We start from the raw sequence: 25569 nt of genomic DNA on the forward strand, positions 1-25569 counted from the left end.
TTCAAATGTATCGAAATCACTTAGGACATTGCTTCACAGAGATAAAGTGTCAAGGAAGAGCTGATGTAATTGTTATTATTGTTATCCTTCCCTTATAACCAGAGTGACCTGAAGGTAGGACGTTCCACTGCACTGTGAAGGTGTGTTCACTTCCCTGAAACCTCAGAGCAGTGGGAGCTACAGTGGAGGCAGGGCAGCAAAGATGAGCGAAGGCTGAGCGTACAGTCACCTAGCGTGTGGCCATAGGGAATCCTACCGAAAGCATGGCCAGTCATTGTGCAGTCCGGGACATTTCCAGAGAAAAGGATCCTGGGGCTGGCAGCAAACAGTGGGAGGTCAAGAAAGTAAGGCTGAGATTTATCAGCTCGTCCATGTCGGTTTGGAACCCCTGACCCAAGAGGCAAATTATGAACATGATTTTGTTGTAATTCTGATGCTTTAATGGACTGATGAAGCACATAGAAAATCGACTTCTGTACTTCTGTCGTATACACACCCATGCCGCAGTGCTTGTTTTTCATTCTTATATCCATGTCACATGCCCTGTCTTGTATTATGAGTGCATGTGCCTCTGGACAAATGTCTCTCACCTGTCTCCTTTCTAGACAGTGGCTTCTAACATGCAATTAGCCTGAAAAAAAGATAACCATGCTGTGAGACTTGTGCGTAAATCAAGCCCATGCTATTTTACTCTCCTTTTCTTTTACCTCACTGAGGGGCTCTCTAAATAGAGGAAACATTTGAAATAGGATTTATGAAATTCAGATTCAAGTTTTCTTTTCTCTTACGTATTTTGTGGTCTTGTTCAAGTCTCCTGATTTTGTTTCAGATGAAACAAAAGCCCATTTACAGATGGGGAAACTGACACTCAGAGAGGTATCTAGCTAGAAAAGAGAAAGACAGGAATTGAAACTCTAGGTCTGTGCAACTCAGTACCCACATTCTTTCTGCTGTGTGGCACTCTTTGCAAATATTGAAAATGATTAAAAATATAGATATTTGCAATATATAGATATTTGTATTTTTAATCATCAATCTTAGAATGAACACACCCTTGTACACCTAACTGTATTTTCCATACAGTTATCTCGTCACCACCACCATCTAGGTTTCCTCAAGGGACCACATAATGATGACTCTTAAAATCACTGCTGTGCAAGGTGAGAGGGAAATGGACAAGGTGGTAGAGCTTGAGTCGGGGAACAGACTTGGAGCATTGAACAGCAGGCAGCACTGCTGTTGGCAGAGGAGCAGAGAAGGCACTGTGGCTTGCCCATGCCATCATGGCAAAAAATAGCATGGAACAGCTGGTGAGCTGTCAGAATGATCTTAAGGAGGAAATGTGAAATGTCTCTGCCTGGTGTATTAATCGAGAGTGATTCGGACAGAACTGAATTGCCAGGGGAGGCATAACCAAGGTGGTAGCTCACCCTTCCATCTGTAATGTGGTTCTATGTCACGGGCCTTTTCACATACATACTACCCCATTTGCATTCTCTTTCCCTCCCCCACCACCTGACCTCCCACCCAGAGATATATGTGCACACACCCAAAGGGATAACAGTGAACAAAAATGCATTTTAAGTACTTATAGATATTGTATCAAGAAAAAATTTAAAGAGACGTTGGACAGGTTAGGAATTATGACTTTTTGGGAAGAGAGATCTTTTTGAATAATCATGGTGGAGTCCTCATTGGATTTCGTTATTTCACAAAGTAGTTTATATCGTAATTAAAATTTTTAACGGTCATTAAGATTTTGGCATGATTGGTGCATTCAGTAAAGGTGTGAAGGGTTGAAACGCAGACAAGGAAAGAACAGAGATAGGAATGACAGTCTCCAGTGGGGTATGAAGTTACTTCTGCATTTGGAGGAGAAACAAATTGAGGACCAACCTCATGCACCAAATTGCAAAGTTGCTTTCTTCTAGGAACAGTTTAGGTAACCTGAAATAGCTGAAGTCATGAAATCTTTTTTCTTTTTTTTCTTTTTTTGTTATTGGTAGCTAAGGAAAGTGCCATTGTAGCCAGAGAATTGGGTGTTGTGCTTTTGGATATGACCTTGAATAGAGGCTGCTACCTTTTGGCTTCCATTTCAGATAATAAATCCTTCTCCCTCCCTCCTCTCCTTCTCAGGGAAAGATGAATGAGTCAGGTGCTTCCGAGATTTCCTGAGGAATGGTTTTAGTAAAAGCAGCAATTGGGCATTTCGAGTGCCACGGTCATCTATACAGGGATATTGCTGAGGTTATTCATTTTGTTGTGCCCACAGTATAATGCTTTGAAGTAGAAAGCAAAGAGCAATCATTTGTCCAATAGATGGAATGAGAAGAAGCAGAGGGAGAATTTACATATGCCAAGGAGTCCAAATTAATTTTATAAAGCAGGGAATTGATTTTTCCTTGGATTTTGAAGTAACTGGCAATATTTGCAGCTATGGGGTGGAATTCTTTGCTTTTAAAGATATGGAAGCATTCGGCAAATTGTTGTGAAGCGCTGCTTGTATGTGATTTTAAGTGAATAAGGATGCCTCTATATGGCTATCTTCAGCAAATTTATGATATATATTTTTGATGCTTTCTTTTAAATTCAGGCAAAGAACATGCATATCTGTATTGGGAATTAATGTCCTTTCCCACATTAGCAATGAGTACTCTTCCCGTTCCTAATTTCCACACTACTTGACAATTACTAACAAACACAATTGAATAATGGGCAAACCTTGTGTTGCTCGTAATTTTGGTACACCTGCTTCTTTTGCTTAAGTTTTAAAAATTTGAATTTTCTCTTTTTATATTGATTACCAATAGGGTTTTTGCAAAGTCCTTAATGTAGTACCAAAAGTACCTCCATATATTTTAACTCCTATAAACAAAACGAGTTGTGGCCTTGTTGGAAAATTGAATTTCATGAAAAATATACACTCTTTAAAAGCTCAAGGTTGGCTTCAGTTCAAACATGGGAAGCTTCTTGGTGATTTATGTTCCATTTGACATAGTCTATCCATTTTTAAGAGAGTCAGAGTACAATTACATTATCATGATGTAGAGGAAAAAGGAATAATTCTGACCACTGATTTACCAGTAGCAAAATAGACTGATGGTCACAAATAGAAAGAAATCTTCTAAGCCCATGGCATATCCAGGAGACACTACCATAGGCTTTAAGATAAGAGAATTGGTTTTACTAGTAGCTAAGAAAAGCTGAACAACAAGTCAGCTAACTTTCCTTCTATATTATTTGTGGCTGTTTAGAATGAATTATGCCAAAATTTTGCAAATTCAAAGATTTAAATTACATACAAAGCAGGGATACAACTGGACACTTTCTTCTTTAACATATATGGAATAAAAAATGTGTATGGTCATTTCCTTGCATTTGGGTCATGACTTCAAAATCTGTACCAATCAGAAAGTTTTTGTAGCCTTTTGTTTCCTGAAGCTGAGTATATTCATCATTGCTTAATTAATAATGCTGCATAATAAACCACATCAAAATTTAGTGGCTTAGAAAATCTAGTATTTATTCCCAAATTCACAGGGCCGCAGGTTGACTAAAGTTTGTCTTATCTCAGCTGAGCTCAGCATGGTAGCACTTTTTATAGGCCGCAGGTGGGCTATTTCAGCTCCAAGCTGAAATTAGGTACAGGTCTGCTCTATGTGTGTTTATTCTGGGGCTCAGGCTGAAGGGTCAGTGGCTACCCGGGGCACATTCTTTTCATGGTACATCCTAGAGCACAAAAGGGCAACCCAAACTATAGAAGCGTGTTTAAAGCCTCTGCTTATATCACATTCACTTCCATTCTATTGGCCAGACAGGTCACGGTGAAAAGCCATAGTCATGAGATGGGAAAGTACTTTCTTCCCACAGTGGAAAGACACTGTAAAGTTACACAGTATTCCATAGAGTAAAGAAATGGGACAATAATCCAATTTACCACATGACCAACCCTAATTACCTCCTTGGTCACACTTGATAACCAAGTTTAGACTCTTCCAGATGGGTAGGATATTAGAAGTCAACTAGTTTAACCTCTCTCCAAATGCAGGAATTCTTTCTGCAGCAGTCCCGACAGATGCATTTTCAGGGGCTGCTAGAGACTTCTTCCAGTAGCTCACCCATGATTTTCCAAGGCAGCCTACTTTATTGTAGGAGCATTCTAAGGGTGGAAAAGAAATCTTACTTTTTATTCAAGCTGTCTCGCTATACATTCTTCCCACTCCTCAGAAGTCTGCATTCAGAAACGAAGGTGAATATACACTCCTTTCTTCATGAGATAGTTCATGATGACAGCTAGTACATTTCCCTCCCAAAGTCATGGCTTTTCTAGTTTTCATAATCCTTCCTCAAATGACGTGAAAGCATTTACCGAAATTTCACCGTTCTTGTCATGCTCCTATGGACTGTCATTAAAGCCTATGGGTGACGCTATTGGTGGAGTATTTATTAGAGAACAGGATGCTCTGGCCTTTGCCTGACTCCTGTTGAGCACAGGGAGAGCTCTGCTGTCTCCAATAGCAACACTCTTCTATCCATGCCTAAAGAGTTTATGTAAAAGTTTTGGTGTTTTTTAAAATAGAGATTCTGTCCCACTTCTAGGTCATACTGCGCTCATGGTCATTCACCACCTCATCTCTTCCTCCTGAACTCCATTTTGACGGAATCATCCCGGTCTTATACCTATGCAATTGTTTATTTTTTTTGTTTTTATTGGGGAACAGTGTATTTTTTCAGGGCCTATCAGCTCCAAGTTGTCGTCCTTCAACCTAATTGTAGAGGGCACAGCTCAGCTCCAAGTCCAGTGGCTGTTTTCAATCTTAGTTGCAGGGGGCATAGCCCACCATCCCGAGTGGGAAACTGAACCGGCAACCTTGTTGTTAAGAGCTCATGCTCTAACCAACGGAGCCATCCGGCCGCTCCTGCAATTGTTTATTTTATATAAATGACTCAATTTATTTTTGTTAACTTTTATCTTGTTTTATTCTCTGTTTTCTCAATTCTCTGTAGCATTTGCATGCTGGCATTCATTATATCCCTCCCATATATGGGGAAGGTATGAACTTGGGACCATGGCCTCTCTTTCTTCATCCAAGTCACTGGTATAGATATTGACATGGTAGGTAGCTGTTAAGGACTTAATCCTGAGATTCACCCTGAAAGATCTGGCCATCTGTTCAGTGGGCCATCAATAAATCCTTGTAAAGTATAAGCATTCCCCATTTTTCTCCATTGTGATCACAGAGATAGTGCTAAATACCTTGTCTGATGCTTTGTTGTGATTTTTATACTATGTTCACATCATTCTCCTCAGCTTCCCTTTTGGTAAATATATTTTTTTTTAAAAAAAATGAAATTAGTTTGTTGTGACTGTTCTTTTTTGTTTTTGGTAAAACTGGGCCATTTTAATATTTTAATGTTTTCTTACAATAGAATAAGTATTTCTCTTGACTGCAGACATGTAAGCTGTTTGGTAGTAGTATTCAGAAACATCACAGTAAAGGCGGTTTTCTTGATTAGTGCCTAGTCTTCAATAATTATAATGAGTTACTTGTATGAAACTGCTGTCAAACCAGTTTACCACATGTAAACCAGTAAGACTGCATCCATCATTTTCAGGATTGTTGGTAACCTGGACATGTTTTCCCCAAATAACTTTGCCTTCTTGTGTCACAAGGCCCAAAACACTCACGTTCACCTCAATGACCATACCTTTGGTAATAACACCCAAAGTTGTATAAAGTGGGGATGAAGGATTCTTTTCTACACCAAGGATTGGCAGGCAAAAGGTGGCTTTCAGTGCACTATGTGTTACATGTGCCTTCTTGAAACGTAAGCCCATTGGCCTAATGAATTTAGGAGGTTTTCAAGAAAAGCCATCTCCCACAAAGCAAACTTTAGTAACCGTCCTCTTCCACGCTTTCTTCTTTCTCTTTCTTGTTCGAATAACTTTTAATACCTCTGTTTCGCCCTGGGTATGAACTTTGGGCAGAGGGACTTCCCATTTTCCCACTTTTTCTTTTTGCTTAATCATATTGGGAAGGACTTTAACTCAGGACTGTCCCTTTCTGTCCAGTAGATATGCAAGTACTGCTCCTGGTAGAGTCTTTCCATCATTCTTTTGTTTGATGTTTCTCTTTTCCTGCATCATGATAGTCTTTTTCATCTGTATTTTCTCAGCGTGAAGCTGTTTATCTTTGAGACCAATCATCTTTTTTACCTTCTTTGAACGTTCAGGAGCCTCTTGACCTTCTTCCTTCTTTATCTTTTTCTCATGGTAATCCAAACAATATCCATAGTGCTTATGGTGTAACTCAATATGTTTGTTTTGTGGCATAGTTACCACCGCCTAGACAACAGGCACCATCCCTGGGGCGCCAAGAAGCTCTCAACTTTCGGGTCTTAGAAACTCGCAAGCTGACTCGTGCAACTGGCAACAGGAAAGCTGTTGTGGCTATTCTTAATGAAGGTGTGCTCACTCATTGCATCTCCTCTTAGTTTCTAAAGCCCAGAGATCACAAAGTCAAATGTTGACAAAGGCCTAGCAGGTAGTAAATATTTAGATCAGAAGTTGGGTGCAAGGCTGTTTTTATGAACAGAAACGTTCACCCTTCACCTAGAAGACTTTTCCAGTTGAACAAAATCCCTATGTGAACCAATTTTACCTACCGTTTTATGATTCCACTTCAAAATAAGCTTACTGGTCTGTTACTTGTGTAAATGCATATCTTTCTCCATTTTGAAAAGGAGGACCATATTGACAGGACCATATGACAGAACATCTCCTGTCACAGATTTACAGAGGACCATAAAGATCCCAGTTTAGGTCCCAACTCAACTGAAAAATCCCCTCTACTATGTCTCTAACAAGTGATTGTATAGATTTTTTTTTTTTTTTTTTTTTACATCCATCAAGCTAGGATGATCTCACCGTATCATGGTGCAGCTGCTGCTATTATTGTTCCTTCCTTTCTGTCTCAGTGGAAAAATTGGCTAGCACCCTTTCCACAATTGAGTTTACCTGTGTCCCTGGCCTCCTGCCCTTTTGTCTCTTCTGGGATTTCATGCCATCTGTTACCTCATCCCTATTTTATCTATTATATTTCCCCTCCTCTACCTCTTCCCCATCTGCTCACAACATGCTCAAATATATCTGACTTTTTTTTTTTTTTTTTTTTTTTTTTTGGTGATCTAACTGAAGGGCTTCCCCATACTGACTTGAAGAGAGTTTATATTCCTTAATTCAAACAACATTCAAAGCCTAGCATACTTTGGCCTCAACTTACCTTTTTATTCAGCAAAATCAATTTCTCATAGTGTATATATATATATACACTATGCTCTAGCCAAACTCATCCACTGATCAGACTTCATGTTTCTCTTAATCTTTGCACTTGGCCAGCCTAGTCCCATTGCTTAAAATGCTATTGCATCAATTTCATTTTCACTCCTTTCATTTGTTGAAATCTTAGATGTCCTTCAAAACCTAGCCTATTAGTCACCTCTTTCATGAAGCCTCCCTTGCTCTCTCTAGCTAAATAATCATTTCTATTGAAATCCTGTTGAATTTTGTTTGTCTATGTTATTGTCTTGACCACTTTATGTATTTTTAACAGCTTGTTTTCTCATGTCTTATCTCATCTACTCAATTGTAAAACCGTTGAAAGTCTGCACTATGTTCTATCCATCTTTATATCTTTAGAATCTTGCACAATTCTTTGCATGTAGTATGTGCTCAATAAATGCTTATGGATTGATAAAATAATTAATTCTGAGATGCATTAATAATTATCAATCTAAGTATTTTTCAAAATCACACTCAACTCCCTGTATGTTAGTACAGTCACTATTGAGATCTATGTAAACCAAATACTCCCCCTGTTAAATGAAAGAAAATAGCTTTTATTTTTTTAATCTGGTATGTTACAGATACTAGACTAAGTCTCTTTCATAAGTATTGCATATGTGTTACTCCATTTTTTTCTCCTTAAAGATCAAGTTTGGCAGATTTTTTGTTTTTGTTGTTTAGATGAAGAAACAGGGGATAACATTTTTAAATAAATAAAGTATTACTTATTTCAGAGCTGGAAAGCCAGATCTGGATGTAGAAGTCTCCTGAGAGAGCACGGTTTATGGATACATGTGATGGGAAGAGCAGAGAACTAGATAAAAAGATGCCTGGATCTTTTTGGTTCTACTTTTGACTTACTATGTGACTGAGGGAAGTTTATATTGTGCTTTTTCATTTGTAAAACTGAGATTCATATACAACTGTACAAAATATGTGTCCCCTTACTTACTTCCCTCCAAGAGATTTCTAAGGAGCACTTTGATTTTCTTTGATAAAGGAAATAGGTAGGTATGAAGTGAAGCTTTTCCAGCTTCCATTGAAGGTTTTCAAGAGGGTGAAGACAGCCTTTTAAAAATTATCAAGGTAAAAGCTAGAAAAAGAAAGAGCCATGTACATTTCAAATCAGATCAACAATTAATGTAGAACACTTAATGATCTTCTGATATGTGTATTGTGCATTACAATTTACCGGGAACTTTTACATATATTATCTTAGTTGGTTCTCATAATTACTCTCTGCAGTACAAAGGCTAAGTATTTTTGCTGCCATTTTTATAAGAAAGCTAATACTCAGGCCAAATCTTCATATGTTACATGACTCATATGAAACAGTCCAGGGTTAAACTCATGCTTCCTGCATTCAAAATCCAAGTGTAGAGATCTTGCATCTCTATGGTTCTGTTGACATGACAGAATCCAAATGGAACCATCCACATTCTGTCCACAATACTGGATTCAGGATTAAATTTAAATCCTATTTCCTCTATAAAGCCTTTTCAAACCATTCTAATTTAAAGCCAGTTCTCCTTCTTCCATATCTTTTGTTGTCCTTAAATAGATGATGAAATATCCGTTAGAATTATGGTGAAAACCTACAGATTATCCTATCAGGTGATTCCCAGGAAGCCTAAGGTGGGTTCCCCGTATTCTTTCCTTACTTATAACAGGCCCTTGGAATGCATTCCAATTTCCATTGTTCTTAATGATTGCCACCACCCATTTCATCCTTGGGACTGAGCATCAACACAAGGAGTATTTGAAAGGTAGAGACGATTCTGTTCATTTTGGAATGAATGCCTAACACAGTATCCTGTAGGTGCTCAATACATACTTGCTGAATGAATGGCTAGACTATTCAGTGATTCTGGACAGGGCAGAAGTTCAGAATGTTTGGTAAGAATACTGGAAACAAAGGTTGGTTCTTGATACTGGAGGATCTGGGATACCAGGTGGAACAGCTTGAAATTTGCCTAGTTTGCAACCTGAGAATTACTGGCTCCAAGAAATGGGTTTGCTGGATTTTGTACATCTAGTGCAAATTCTACTTTAGAATTCAGCAAACTCCTGGCGTTTTGTGTTTGTTTGTTTGGTGGTTGTTTTTTTTTTTTTTCTTTTTTCTTTTTTTGTTTCTTTCTTTTAAATGCCACTGGGACCTCCTCTCACCAGTGCCACTTTGCTGGAGACTTGTGATATGTAAGACAGGCAGAAAAAACCCAAGCGAGTCAAGGAAGGCTGTTAAAAGCACTGATTTCTCTGATGTCTCAGTTTGTTAACTAAATTGCAGGTTGTATCACTTGGCCAGAGACAGCTGACAGGCAACTCTGCCTGAACAAGTAGCAACTCCAATATGAGACGTATACTTTAGTTTCATTAGAGGCGGTGGGTATCATTATTTTCTAGGCCATCACAGTAAATATGGTGATTATATGCATCCCTTGGAACTTTGGGCTGACAGCATAGTTGGGCTGTGTAAAAAGTCGGGGCTGGTGCCCTGATGTAAATGACAGCAAAAGAGATCTCCGGGCCCCTTAGGAAGGAGGCAGAAGTTCATGACATGAAAGTTCCACAGGCCTGCTGAAAATTGTACCAATTAGGATTGTAATTACTTTGCTCATAAGCCAAATTTAACATTCCTCTCTCTAATATTTTTTCTGCAAATCCAATGTCCAAAACTCCAAGGCATCTGGATCCAACAGCTGTATATTGCTAAGAATTTCAGCAATCAGCAGAAGCAGTGATAGTTGTTAAACTGGTTAATAAGAAGTAGCTTCACCATGGCCATAAAATGAACGTTTCAAAATTCCCAAATGTATACCGAAATCCAAATAAGTCCTCTTTAGATGCCTGAGGATTGGCTCTCCAGCTCCTCTGAAGGGTCCATCTCTATTGGTAGAGTTGCCTGGAGATGGTTAATTTGGACTTCTAGTATGTTAGAAAAGGATGGTTCCCCCATCTGTACTATACTATGAAGTAACTACTATTCCCTGGAAAGAAAATATTTGGGTGATACGCCTTGTGCCTTCTCATCCCTTATCTTGTTGGTGGAATTGGATAGAGGGTCTGCACATGTCTGATGAGATCCCTTTCCTTTCTTTGTCCTGTTTAGATGGTTCATCTGCCTGCACTAGGCACCCCCAGGCTAGTTTCATCTTTGCAAGAGGCCTAGCAGAAAGTAACATGACTAGAAATATCAGTAGGAAACCTGATGTGTGGCCAGGTCCACATCTGGTCCCAGACCTATTCCCCAGTTCAGCTCCACAAGCTATAAAGTTTGCTGGTCCTTTAGCCTGTGTCTGTTGCTCAATTGGGCTTGGAATTCCAAATGGAGAGTGCTGATTTATTGCCCACTTAAACCTCAACATGGTAGAGTAGCAATTCTGTTTTTCTAGCTGTTAGATTGCAATGAACATTTTTTATTTATTTGGCAAGTGTGTTATATAACTAAAATAATTTTTTTTTTCAATATCATGGTCTGCTCAAAATTAAATGGTAGTTCTAGAGCAGTGGCCTACATTAATTTTTTTCTTGATGATTATAGCCATATAGATATATATGAGCTCACAGAACTAAAAGTGTGCTTGCATAAAATGTATATGTCCTTTTCTATACAGAATGGTCTGCTCTTATGTAACTGTCAATAATACATTTTGTTATCGTGATCTTTGCCGGCATTTATTTATATGATTGTTTACTGGCTAAATGTACAATTCCTATTAGTGTGTTTCTGAGTTAAGGTGAAGGTAGCTACCACACTTCAGTGTTCAGAAGGAAGTCTGTTTTGTTTAAATTGGACCTTCGGACCTTCGTAGGAGGCAGCCTAACAGTGATAGATTTTTTTGTTGAGCTTCAGTCCATGAAAAGTACATTAAAGCCTTGAGCTGAGCCGTCTTTCTGAAGCAGCAGTTGGGTCATTACAATTTGGCAGGCACTGAAGATGCATACGTGATTTTATTATCGAGTCCACTTAATTCATCCCAATCCTTCAAAGGGGAAGGGATCTAAAATTCCTTGAACATTTTCTGTTATGTGCTAGGTGCCTATATATTTTGTTTTATCCTCCTAACAAGCTTTTGTGGTAGGTAATATTTTCCCAACATGAAACATGATAAAATTGAGGCTCAGAGAGTTTAACCAATTGGGTCAAGAACACATAGTAAATGATAGAGTTAAAGACCAAAACCAGACCTGTCTTACTCGGAAGCCTGTGACGGGTAGAGTACACTGGAGGTTAAAAGACAGAAATGTCTGCAAGAGGCAGGCTGATGACACAAGTGATTAAAATGGAATGGGGTATAAGAAAACATTGTGTTTTTTCTTTATTTTTCTTGAATCCGATAGTCCTCTTGATCTAGCTTTTGTTGCTGTTCAGAGAACGTGCGAGTCATATGGTGATAAAACTATTTCTCTTTTCTCTTTATCCTACTATACAAAAAAAGAAAAAAAGAAAGAAAGAAAGTAGCAAGGAAAACATGATAAATGGCAACGAACCCTCAGCCTTTGCATCTGACAGACGACAGGGAGTGGTGGAGATGGTCGTGAACTGGAGAACCTGTGCCTTTTTCCCCAGCCAACCCTGACCTTTGTGTTTTTGAAATGTTATGGCAGTGTTGCTAAATCTTACCATTTTCAAAAGAACTTAATCAATCTAACTATTCATGAGAGCCTCTCTGATTTTTAAATGCTGAAAACGAATCCACATTTAAAAAAAATACTGAGTTGCACCCCTTTAAAAAATAAAAATTATATGCGGCTGAGGGCCTGGTATAGCTAGCTGTACATTCTGAATTTATAACTTCTGCATTATGCAATGCAATTAATAAGAACTACTGGGGGAAAATCATCAACAGACAAATATCAAACCCAGAACAGTTTCCACTACCCTTCCAAGAAGTGTGTCCCCCAGATCTAGTACATTTGTGTACTGTACCACTCTGGGGGTAGGCGCAGGACTCCCAGTCCTCTCTCTCCTTCACCAGCAGGGAGATGAGATGTGTGTGCCATGACCCTTGGGTTTTAGATGCCCTGAGCACTTGTTTAGATGCCCCTGAGCACTTTTTTCCACCATTGGCATGACCCCTCCCAAATCAGGTATTCCCTGGATCGACCTGGTTGTCTGGTGAGCAAAGGTGGTATGGCTCATCAGCAGTCATCATTTGGCCATTTAATCAGAAATGCATCCAACAGTCTGATTAAGGAAGGTATCGCTGCTTGTAGATAGCTTTCTAAGGTGTTTGCCTTTAGGTATTTGCCTGCAGAAAGTTTCTTGAAATCAGTACAAAGTAGAGTAGCAAGAAATATTTCTGTGTTTGAGAGTTTGAGGAATTTTTTTTTTCTGTATTTCAGATGAGGCTTGGTGGATAGATTTAGTTACACTCATCGAATTCCTCATCTGTATCACTATTACTTCATTTTCTCTTCTTTAAGTTTTTTCTTTCTTCTGACCATAAACACTACCTTAAATGACTCACAGGTATCACTGGGCATGTGTGTGACTAGGTAGCAACAGTAAAGTAGGCTCACAAGGCTGAAACATGGCTGTTCTCGCATCTCTTGGATGATATTTTCCCTAATGGACTCTGGACCTCTGGACCAAGGTTACATATAAGTGCGCAGAAATCATTGCCTTTCTAAACAGTTAAAGCATTTTTCCTGCTGGAAGAGAGAGAGTGCCTACCACAGAAAGCAGGGCAGTTAGCCACGGAGTACACTTGGGAAATAAAGGATTTTATTTCTATTTATTTTGAATCTATAGTTTTCTAAACCCCAGAAACGTAATTGGGCCATTATCAAGGAAGCATGTGCCAGGGGATATGGAGAGGGTCCTTTGGGCAAAAGAGAAAATCTTCTTTAAGATTTAACTTGTTTATGATCCTTAGAAAATGCTTTCTCTTTGTTTGTACATGTTGAACTCTGAGAGTCTACCTTAACGTGCAAAGGTTTTTGTCTTGACAAAATTAGTGAACTTGTAGAAAGCAGACCAGCAGGTTGATAATCTATTTTTTTTTAATACCAAGTATTACCTCTTTTTCTCTTTCACTGAATTTTATTTTCATTCCAACAGTTTCAACCTTCTAAACTTCCCCCATTCCTCCTTACCTCCATATCTTCATCTACCTAAAATAGATCTTATTTAAATGCACTTTTTTCCATCATTGGCCTGACCCCTCCCAAATCAGGCATTTTCTGTCCTGAAGGGCACACGATGAATCCTCTGCTTCCAGTCACTTGGGCAATTTGTCAAGGACTGACTGGGGATGTTTATTGGGAAATAATAAATGGAAATGTTCTTTATGTCTTCTTAATTTAGGCAACTGTGTGCGTGTTTCTCTTTGTCTTTTATCTTAATTTATTTTTGTTATGAGAGTTTTTCAGGGCCCCATATTTTTTCAAATTGTTGTCACAAATATCTTTTTTTTCAAGTTCATCATCACCCACCAAGCTCAGTGATGCCATCCGTGTCCTACAGATGAGGAAGCTATGCCCAGACTATTTGTCTCAGGACCTCCACTCAGTGAACAAGTAGAACTTATAGCCAAGTCTTCTGACTCCTTCTGACTCAAAGGGCTATTGGCCTTCTCACAATACCAAAGTGGAGTTTATACTCTTGAACACTGAATGATGCTGAATATATTTTTCTAACTTCTCATGGACCCCACAAAGTGCCCTGTGCAGAGTGTGTGATCAGTAGATATTGGTTTGTGAAACTTCTAAGACTTGACTCTGACTTATACAACATTGATTTAGAGAAATAAAGGCATTGTTTTAAGAATATAACCATGTATCAAGACCCTCAATTTGGCAAGTCTAGTGAAAATTGAAAATGGATGGTCATTATTAGTACAGCTTACTCAGAGGTGGTCCTACAAGACTATGAAGCGGGGATGGCCTCCCGCAGGGTAGGGCTCGAACGTTACTGAGCAGCAGTCACTCACTGCACTGAGGAGTATAGGAGAAGGCAGGAAAATGAAACTGAGTTTCTCTGGAAGTCTGGCATCTTGGATACTTCAAGGGTTCAAACGGTGTTTACTGGGAACTAAGTGGTTCAAGGAACTGGTAATGTGAAGGGGTATCCACCTCCAGGACCTCGGAGTGAATCTAGTCCAAATAAAGAAGCTGGTGGGTTGGCGGCCTTTATGATAAAAGATTGAGCCTCTCACCTCCAAGTCTATGGGACAGTTCTCCTTGGGCCACAGGACTTGTTATATATCCTGACGACTGCTCAGTAGACTATGTGAAATACATGAATGGCCACGGTCACCTGTGATGTCATCATCATCTACATTTTCAAAAGCATTCTCCCCCCCCCCAAAAAAAAAAATCATGGAAAAAATTGAAAAGCAGTAAATGAAACATGGATGGACAGGTTATACTCTGCACCAAAGTGTGGCTTGGTGACAAATACAAAGACACTTTTCACCACTGTGTCAGGGGCTCAGATGAACATTTATTGAACCCCCTATATGAAGAAAGACATAGAAAATAAAAATGCATTCTTTGCCCTCATTGTGTTCATGGTCTAATTGGGAAAAGAATCATTTCATTAAAGAAAATTGAAATGAATCAACGCAAACAATTGATTTTCTTGTTGAATAGATACTGGAGAGGTCGTGAGAAAGCTGGAGGCGAGATGCAGCTAATCAAAGATAGTTTGTGTAGAATTGTATTCAGTTCTATATACCTGTGCACCCTGGCTAGTGACGCTGGACTACCTGGCAGAAGGAAGTCTCTTCTTGACATAGGAAAAGGAACCTCATGCAGCTTTGGGCTGAGCCAGGCCTAGGATATCTGTTCTGTCTTTGGGTCATTCCTGTTCAGTGATTCCCTAATGACCAACAAGTTGCATTCCCTGGAGCTCTTGTTGACTCTAGATCATCCTGATGTTTGATTCACTCTGGAATCTATAGTTTGTTCTAGTCAGGTCTGTGATGGATTTACATTCCTGAGAGAACCTTCTGGGAAAGTGAAGCCTCAAAGACTCTGCTGACTGTCCAGGGATAACCCAAGGGCTGGATTAGATCTTGACTACAGATGCCCTTCCATGAACACCGAGGGGCCTAGAGTCTCCTGAGCCATTCTTATTTTACTAAAAAAGCAGAGAAGAGGGTCATAGAAACTAGCTTTTGAGTGTTTAAGTTCCAAGGTCTTTTTCAAACACAGACACACATGTACATACTTACATGGGATCACACACACAAACACACACACACACATACAGATCTCTTTCTCTAACATTGTATTCCTTAGGCTTTTGGATGAAGTCTTTTAGCATCTTTATATCAATGAATAAAATTGTTGTGTACCCATAAAAAAGAGGGAAAAGAAAGAATGTTTGTGCCCTTTAAATGCCATAACATAAGTATGTCTTCATATTGTATGTGGATTTATTATAAACACCATGGATAATTTGTGTATCCAAAGCTGTGACTGGCTCCCGATGGCTCAGTGTACGCCATGTCACAGAGGAGTGATGGCTTCCTGTTTCCTCAGGGTGTTTCCCCCATTTTGCTGAAACTTACTTTACAATTCGGTGGGGATAATGAATTCAAGTAAAATAAGATGTACTCTCTAATTGTTCTATCAAAAGAGCAGGAGGCTGTGAAATCGTTCTCAGTGCTGGTACGTTGGATGCCTTTCCAAAGGCATGAATCAGCTCCTTGTGACATGTTTTCAAGTTTCCCATTTGGGTTATTGTCACTAAACTCACCCGGGGCCCAGGGAAAGCGTTCTTCTTTTCACACTTCTGCTCAGGTGTCCAGATTACTGTCCCCTATAGTGGCTTTGACACTGACACAGAAGCTAGCGGGGCTGCTTCTCCTGATGTGCTGCAGTGGATTAAATCTAAGGTTTTTCTTTTTTCTCCCTCTGTTTCTTTTATTATGGTGGTTGGGGCAGAATCACTCTTTTGAATTAGAAATACCGATATGATCCAAGAGAGAATGGTATAGTAGTGAGAGTAGACAAAGAGGAGGACCATGCACTATCACGTGGATAAAATACCTAGCCGCACACTCTCTCCAGGGCACACACATCAGCATCCCTGTGTGCAGACAGACTGCTGATATATTAGAGTCTGCTGGCCATTTTGTTTACGATAACTAGGAAAGGAAAAATGAACCCCTATTTCAGTGTGCTCGTCCCAAGATGATGGCACGGTAGAATCTCCTCTCAGGTAAACCAAGAGAGCCTAGTTAATCACCATTTATCACTCAAGGGACTCGAGTGTCTTACAGATACACTGGAGCCCTGGAGACTGAGTTACTCCTTGGGTTGCGATGCTATTCTCTTTTCTCATTCCATCTAATGTAATAAACTGCAGTCCTGGCATCGGAGTGACGTGTGCTGGCTTTTAGAGTCCTGAGCCTTTAACATGTGCATGATTCATTCCACAGAACTAAATAAATTTTCAGAAAGAAATGTCATATCATTACAATTTTAATAACTTTACAACTTCGCTCCATCTCCTCCATTACAAGACTATTCCTAGCTACCATCATTTTTTGCCGGAAGCCTCTAATTTATTTCCCTGTATCTGCAGCTGCTCACCTTCAAACAGCATTCTGTTGAATTGATTTTAGTATCTACACCACTCTTCTTGGAATCTGAGATAGATTAGTTGATGCCTAAATTGGCTGAATTTTTATATGTTTTTGTCTTAGCTTATTAGAAGCGCACTCTATTTACCAGGTAATAGTCGAAAGAACAGGTACAGGCTCCCTTCCCATTTGACCTTCCCACTCATATTTGAGTTATTCTGAATGCTTACACATAAACTATTGGTCAAAAACTGAAAAAAAGAAAATTCATAGCTAGCCTTAAATTATGCAAGTTTCCATAACAGGGGTCAGCAGAATTTTCCTCTAGGGGGCCAGAGATTGACTATTTTACTCACGTAGACCACATGATTTCTGTTGCGACTCCTCAACTTTGCTTTTATAGTGCAAAAGCAGCCAAAGACAATATGTAAATGACTGAGCACAGCTGTGTTCCAATAAAACTTTATTTACATAAACAGGCAGTAGCCAGATTTGGCTCACAGTTTGCTGATTCTTGCCTCAGGCCAATTTGCCTCCTACAACTTTTGCATACCCATTCTACAAAGGCATCATAAAAATTGCAATCATCTACATCATATTTTCTGATAACCCCAAATATTGAATCTCTCAATTCTAAAATGTGTATACTTTTTTTTTTCTTTAGCTAGAAAATGGTATAGAGTTTAGACTGTTCATCTGTGGGAATTCATCTGTGGGAGTGACTGAAAATGCTTTACTTATTAAACCAAAAATTATTGGTTGATGCTCGTTATTCACATAGGTCCATCCACCTTGAAGTCATAATGTTAAATCAATCTGTCACTTGAAAAGTAGGTAAACAGTAAAGCACTTTGAAGAAATGCTAAAGATTTCCTTGCAACTACAGAGTAGATCTTGAAAGGTTACTGGCTGTTTACTGGTGTCTCTTCCCTAGGGGAATTCCTGCTTTCTAAGAAAGGGAGTGTCTTTGCAGCCCATTCAGCCCAACTGATCACACATCTTCATGGAACTGACTAAAATTACCTAGTCTGTAGTGAAGAGTCATGGGACTAAATTGGAGTTAGAACCGTCAGCTAATGTCACTATACACTGGGAGACTTTCTTAGGGGCTACCTTACTCACTACTATGAGTTAAAAGAGAAAGGGGTAACCAAGACCAGGTTGGGAAAATGACATGGGGCTTGTATTTCAGACTCGCTGTTTTCTGGCTGGTGAGCTTTCATTTCCAACTTTACATCTATAAAATGGACACTTGAGCCCAACATAGAGGGCGCGGGGTGTCCGAGAGATGATCCGCATATGCTCATTGCTCTCCCTGTGCTTTGAAGGCCAGACCACAATTTTCAGATGCAAGGTATTGAAATTTATATGTGTGTACACACAGGCCTGCATTGGTGTCCACATGTGTGTTGTGTGTGTTGTGTGTACATGTGTTATATACATGCATACATGCCTTATAGAAGGAGTGTTGTGGGGAATACGTTAAAACAGATAGGTAAATATTTGTAGAGCAGTTTCTGTCAGGCAGTACACGCTTTATGGATATTTGTTGAGTGACTAAAGCTTTGTAGTCCTTAGTGTAGAGTTTCTCAGTAGTGGCACTGTTGATATGATGGGCCAGATATTTCTCTGTTGTGTATTATCTGATATTAAGCAGCATTCCTGGTCTGTACCCACCAGATGCCACCCCACCCCTAGTCGTGGCAACCAAAAATGTCTCCAGACATTACCACATGTCCTTGGGCACAAAACCACCTCCAGTTGAAATCACTACCTTGGTGGAACCAAGACGTTAATATAAGGAAGTGGTTCCCAGACTTTAGCAAGCACCGAGAGGGCTTGTGAAGAGTCTGATTGCTGGCCCCACTCTGCAGTGTTTGATGCAGAGGGTCTGACGTTAGATCCAAGACTTTCTATTTCGAACACTTTCCCAGGTGAGGCTGCTGTTGGTGGCTCACGGCCCACACTTTGTAAACTCGTAGGTAAAATGTGAGATGTTCTGAAAAAATTATAGGGGGTTTCAAACGTGCTTCCTCATTGTGAGGATGACAGCGTTACTGTGAGCACAGGGCTCAGGGTTTCTTCATGGCAGTCCTCGGGTGGTGTGCTCACAGCTGTGGTAGAAATCTGGGGGGAGAGCCGGGCATTTACGGGAGATGTTCTGCCTGCACTGGGTTTCAGTCGGCACTGCCCTGCCAGCTGTCGCCTGAATCCTGCCAGGAGACTGCTCCAGGTTTTGGTGTAACACTGGGCCTCCTATGGAAATGAACTTTAATGTTTGCTTTGTCGTCAAACTTGACTACTAAACAAGGCAGTGTGACATTGGGGTCTGGGAAGAGAAGTGAATGTTCAGAATAGGTCTGAAGCACCTGATTGCTCAGGATGGCAGTCTATGGCCAGTGACTATTAGAGCCGTGGCTGTGACTTGCCTCTTATTTACTTGCACCAGCTGTCTTGTCCTTTGTCCTTCCTGGCTTCCTCCCTTCAGGTCAGAGTTCCTGTTGTCCTAAGTTGTCACGTTGTCATCCCTGCTTTCTCTTCTCTCTCTCTCTCTCTCTCTCTCTCTCTCTCTCTCTCTCTCTCTCTCTCTCTCGCTCCCCCCCCCCCCCCCCCCCCGCTTATAGTTAGAGATGAAGCTGTGTTGAGCTATTTATCAGTCTTATCTCTCTTGGCCCTCTGTTAGTATTTCAGTCTGTGGATCTAATCCACTTTAATTGACTGACCTCACACAACCAGACATCAACAAAACACCAGGGGAAGTGCAGCTGCAGGCAGGGGGAGAAGTGGAGGCAATTTTGCTGGGTGGGTGCAAAAGTCATCGAGACCCGTGCAGATTTAGGAAAACAGAATAAGTTTCCAAGCCATTTAATGTGAATTTTCTCGGGACAATCTATACAGATTCTGGAGTTGATGATCTTGAATGGGAGACAGTCATTTCAAACAGGGAAGCATTCTGTAGGTGCAAAACCAACGTCCCCATTATTATTACCAATTTCACCCCCCCACACACTGTTCCCATCATTGTCACATCATTTTTCGCAGAGCATGTCAGAACTTGCCAAGATTTTATTCATTTCTTTGAAGGACCGTTTAGCACAGGTATTATCCTACTTGTTGTTATTCTCATTTTTCATACCAATAGCTTGTGATAGAGATAGTTGAGGAACCTGTTCAGGATGACCTTGGCACCGAGATGCAGAGCTTTGACTAGGCTCAAGTCTTCTGATTCTAAATTTTAAAGGCTTCTGGAGCTCAGAACAGACATTTTCTTCTCCCTGGCCCTTCCTGTCACAGCCACACTGAAGCTCCTCAAGGGAAGGGACGGGGTCATTGTCATGGCAGGATAGTGAAGGTCCCAACGCTCTCCAAGCTACGTAGCTGGCATCTTGTCAATTTGGGTGATTCCAGATGGGCTTATTCTCTATCTTAGACTTGTTGAGGGAGAGATATAATCTCATAGAGCTCTTGAATCCTTTAACAGTACATGGCTCAGAACACCCAAAATGCACCCTTAGTGCTATGAGCAAACAATTGTCCTGGGTCTAGAACAAGAAGACCATTAACATTGAAAGAATGCGCTGATGATTTTCGCTGAAAGAGTTAACAGCCACAAAAAGAGCCCATACTGTGTCCTAATGCAGGGTGTTTTATCTTAGAGAACGTCGATAAAATCCTCTCTCAGCCAAAATTATCTGATGAATCAAGTAACTTGTACCTCATCATTTTGTATTTTACTGATTTCATATACAAAGCACAATGAGACTATATGTTTTGCCCAAGATTTATTGCCAAAAAGTCTGAATATGAGTGACCAATTCTCGACTTTATCCTATATTGTTCAAATCCTATTTAGCCTCCATGGCATAAAAACTATTAGCACATTTTTTTTCTACCACAACCACACATTCTAATTCATTATTAATTGATTCACTTATCCATTAATTTAACAAACATTTACTAGCACCTGCTAGGATTCCTATATTTGAGATACACACAATTAAGTTAAGCTGTCTGTCTAGGTTAGACAGACATAAAGTATATAATATGTAATCTATATACTATCTTATATAAATAATTCCAATTGCAGCATGTTGTAAATGTGACCAAAATATAACATGGTAGAAAATTCCTGGGTTTTAAAGTCAGACAGACCTCAATATGTCTCCTACTAGTTGGTGAATTCCCAGTTATCTTTTTAACTTATAAAATCTGAAGGGTAATTGTGAGAATTCAAAAATTATTTGCTGAGCGCCTACGCTGTCCATCAAGGTGGTGTGGGTTATGCTGCAGTAACAAATAGCTTACAATTTTGGTGACATCAATCAACCACACTTTGTTTCTCAGTCATGTTCCATGTCCATTGCAAGTTGGCTTGCTGCCATCCTCACACAATGACATAGGCTGACAAAGAAGCCACTGCCAGAAATTTGCTTGGTATAGGGTTGAGAGAAAGTAGGAGAACTCTGGCAGATCTCACATCAACAATTAAGTGCATGGCATGAGGTAAACAGCACCACTGGTCACTTTATCTACTATGACCCAGACTTTGAAATGAGAAAGGCACACCTGGCACTGTCTGGACCCAAGAGAGTTCACATATATGCTATTCTCCTTGCATCATTGCCTAGCACAATTCTGTGGGAAGCCTAGAAGTTAAGAAATTGAGAGCTGCTTCCTTTGCACATCTCCCTGGCACACATTTGAGAATTCCAGTTCTGTTTCTGTCAGCTGCAATTTTCTACAATAGTGGAAGGTGCATTCTGCCTTCCCTGGGGGCCCTCGGGGATGAATGAAGCGATCGCCTTCAGGGAGATCTTTATTCCTGAGGATTTTTCTTGTCCCTGTGCATTTTTGCTGCTGATACCTTACCCCAGTGTTGGTAGCATCTCCTGGGTCACTTCCACAGCAATAACCGTGATATGGCTGATGGAAGAACAGAAAACTGGAACCTGACTAATCTGAGGAACCAGGTGGGCTCATAAACAGTCATTATTGGCGAAGGATGACTTATTGGCTATTTCAAGACAGCTGTTTTCTGCACCATTCAGTTTTTTCCTGCATGCACTTGAGGATTCTTTGGTAATGTCTTCTGATTTACCACTTGTCATTGTTTTTAATATTGAGGAAGAACATCTATTGAAGTGATTGCCTTCGTAGCAACTTTAATGGTGATGGGTATGGAGTTATGAAAATTTATAGTCATGCTGTTTTTGCAGCTACGCTTTGCTTGTCTTGGAAGGGCTTATAAAAGGCACCAAGGAACATGAAGAGAGAGCAACTACCAAATTGTGACAAGGTACCAACTTTAGAAATGTTGTTTTTTTAATGTTCTGTTTGCTAAAGTTTACATTTCTTTTCACACTATTTCTTGATGACAGTGTGGCCAAACCAACAGCTCTTCAGCTATTACTTTCAACTACACAAATAAGGGAAACGATGACTGACATTTACTGAGGTCCCAAAGTAGGTACAGCTGCTTGCCAGGTGTTTTATACATATGTGTTCTTCTAAGATGCTCATAACAAGCTTCAGACATAGCCATCCCCTTCCTCCACACATCCCCTTTTTAGCAGGAAAATCAGAAGTTAAATAACCTGCCCAAGGTTATGCAGTTTTCCGAGTCCGAGGTGTTATTTGAATCATGCTATGCTAAAACCCTTGTTCATCCTTTTGAACCAATTGATGTGTCTAATTATCAGTGTTACAGATGGTCAAATGATTGGATGGTTTCTTCTGTTGATCTCATTTATCCCTTATATTTGTATAACATTTTACTATTTCTAAAGTACTCTCATATTAATCATATTATTTCAGCCTTGTAAGAGCTCTATGAAGTATGTAAAGCTGGTATCTTGTCTCCATAATATATTATCCACAAATGGGTCAGAAACGTTAAGTAACTTTCCTCAGATCAGTCAGGGCTACCTCCAAAACCAATGTTTTTTCTCTCACATATCTTCTCCTCTCTGGACACATGAACCAGCAGAGTTTATTTTCCTGGCAGCTGAGCGTGATGGATTCTAACCTGGTCTACTATATGGCTGTTTGTCACAAGGCTTATAATGAACTGAGACAAAGCAGTTAGCCACAGATTATAATGCCACTGTGGTCCCATGACCAGGAGGTTGCAGTAATGAAATTTCCTACGAGTAAAGAGACCACATCTGCGGCCTAGCACAGCCACGTTCACCACCGCAGGAAACACAATGAAACATTTGGGTAAGGGTCTGTCCTGATGTGGGCAGCGTGCTAGCTGGTTTAGAGAGACCTCTCTGAAACAGTGATTACAGTGGCAAATGTGTGGCGCCTCAGATAAGGACCAAATATTTATTCTGGCAGAGATTAAATCTTTTCTGTCCCCGAATCTATTATGGATCTTGCAAAGAATCTTCCAAAGAATATATCGTGCTGATCAGTCAGCTCACTGAGCTAGAACTGAGCTTTGTCACCGCTGTGGCTGAAAAGCTGCAGAATGCTGGTTTAAAGGTCTCTCTCCCCTAAACTGCTCTCCATCCAGGATTAATTAGTGACTCAGAAGTGAGTTGAATCACCAGCAGTCCTTTCCATGCATTCAGGATTTATACAATGGTTTCTCAATGAAGAACCATGGTGCAATAAACAACCCACATTTGTGGGGTGGGCAGAGGAGAAATGGTGTCTGCAGTCATAGTTTTCTAACTCCCTCAGTCCTTGCATTCTGCTAAACAGATTCTGATTCAGGTTATTCTAGCGTTGCTTATCTAGGGATGAGGGTGACTAAGTACCAGCACACACACACACCCCATTAGAAATGAATGCCAATTCTTTAAGCAAGAGAAAGCAGAAAAGCCATGCTGGTTTTTTTTCTGAATTCCTAGAGAGTTAATGAGTAAGAATAAAATGGATCATAATATTATTAATTGTGGGCATGAAAGACACACAAAAAATCCTGTCCTCAGGTTCACGTATCCACGCCACACATCATAATTTAATGCTAGGTATCGTGTAGTGGTGGAAATGCAGAGGTGGAAAAAAAAATAAAATAAGGCAAAACTGAGAAAATAACGTCACAATAAACAAGGATATTAGAAACCACGAGTATATTTAGTCACCGTGTAGGGAGGCAACAGAATTTTTTCCCCAGAGAACAGACGTCATTTTGCGTTATGTGCTATGCGACAGGGCACAAAGGAAGCGATGGTGTCTGGCCTGTATCAGCTTCCATGCATGCTGAAAGCAGGCTGTAGTGATCAGCCTAGATCAGACTCCTACTTTCTAAGATCAAGACTCCTGGGTACTCGTCCCACCTTTGGTTGTGCACAAGATATGTTCATATACTAAAGGAAAATTGGCAAGTTGAGAAAAGCTGTCTTTTGGAAAAGTAAGTGAAGCGTACCAAACTATATGGAAACCAGCACCTAAAATGTCACCAGAAGTTTTAATTGATTGACTTTAAGCACAGTGAGTGCTTAATCAACATTATGTTTATGTACTGAATGAATGGATGAACCAAATTACTAAATCTGAGATTCAGTGAAATCTTTCCTACATCTTAGTTTATGTGGATTCTGGACTTCTTTTCCCATATGCTTCTCTTTCTCCTCCTCCTCCTCCTCCTCCGCCCTGCCTCTCACACCCCTCATCTCATTACTCATCCTCCTTCTTCTCCTTCTGCTTCAATTATGAAACTAAGGATAAAAAAGACTATGTGAGCAAATGTTGTGACTCAGCCTTGTAGAACATCAGAATTACAGCTAAATTAAATTATCCTTGAATGTCCAACCTATTTCTCAGCCAATAAGTCAGACAGCTAGAGAAATGGAGAAAGATGTCTCCCTTCTCTCCTTGCTTCCATCCCTCTGACACTCTGCATGCTGTGACACCTTGCCAAGAGGTTGAGAGAGACTGATTATGTCTGATCAGGAAGGTTACTTTTATGTCTTATCAGAATACTGATTCCCACTCTTGGTTGTAGCCAATTATTAGAGAAGAGTAAGGGTTTTCATAGCATTGCTATTTATGCTTGAGTATTTCACTTCCCAGGAGGTGGATGACGTCACCACCACCTCCACTGCAGTCATCACCTTCATTACCATAGTGTTAGTCTTCTGGCATCCATTGTGTTTTCCTCCCAGAAGTCTTTTGGGGCCAAAGAGATAACTTCTGCTGTGTAACATGAAGCTATGGCACTGAATATTATATCTGTATTTAAATTAATCTTAGGAGTAAGGCTATAAGTATGGAAAGGGTGACAGAGATCTGACTCTGAAAACGCCAGCTCAGTTTCACTGGCCTCTACTGCGGATACATTTATTTTCTTTGTGTTTTTGACCTATAGGAAGGTGTCATCAGGAGTTGCTCTGTAATGCTAGCTCCTCTGCTGTTGATTCCCAATGATTCTGTACCCAGCCCCTTGGCCTTGACCCAAAACGTGCAAGCAGGCTTCTTTCATCCTAAATCTGAACTATGAGGAGATCTAGGGTCTGGTGTCTTATTAGCCTCTCCTAGAACGCAGGCCTAATTCACCTCACAGAAATGAACTTTGCAGTGTCATTCCACGGGGGCTAGGTAGTTCTGTGGTTCCAGCTTTGATAACTGTTGAGGGCGATCCAATGATGGAACCTGAGCAGTGCAGCCTGTGAGAACAATCTGGGTAGATTTCTACCTTTGGTTTTTATGTTTAGGATGAAAGCCCATGGAGAAATGTAG

General features: G+C 40.1%; 1 protein-coding gene and 1 pseudogene across 32 annotated transcripts in view; one reads left to right on the top strand and one right to left on the bottom strand.

The window, feature by feature from the left end:
- Positions 1–25569, top strand: part of NRXN3 (neurexin 3) — a 1519061-nt gene that overhangs the window by 1322700 nt on the left and 170792 nt on the right. The gene's annotated exons all lie outside the window — the stretch shown is intronic.
- Positions 5528–6334, bottom strand: LOC308497502 (ribosome biogenesis protein NSA2 homolog; annotated as a pseudogene). The gene has a single exon. The product of its transcript is annotated as a ribosome biogenesis protein NSA2 homolog (transcript).

This window comes from Rhinolophus hipposideros, assembly GCF_964194185.1.
Source record: "Rhinolophus hipposideros genome assembly, chromosome: 5".
Classification (NCBI taxonomy): domain Eukaryota; kingdom Metazoa; phylum Chordata; class Mammalia; order Chiroptera; family Rhinolophidae; genus Rhinolophus; species Rhinolophus hipposideros.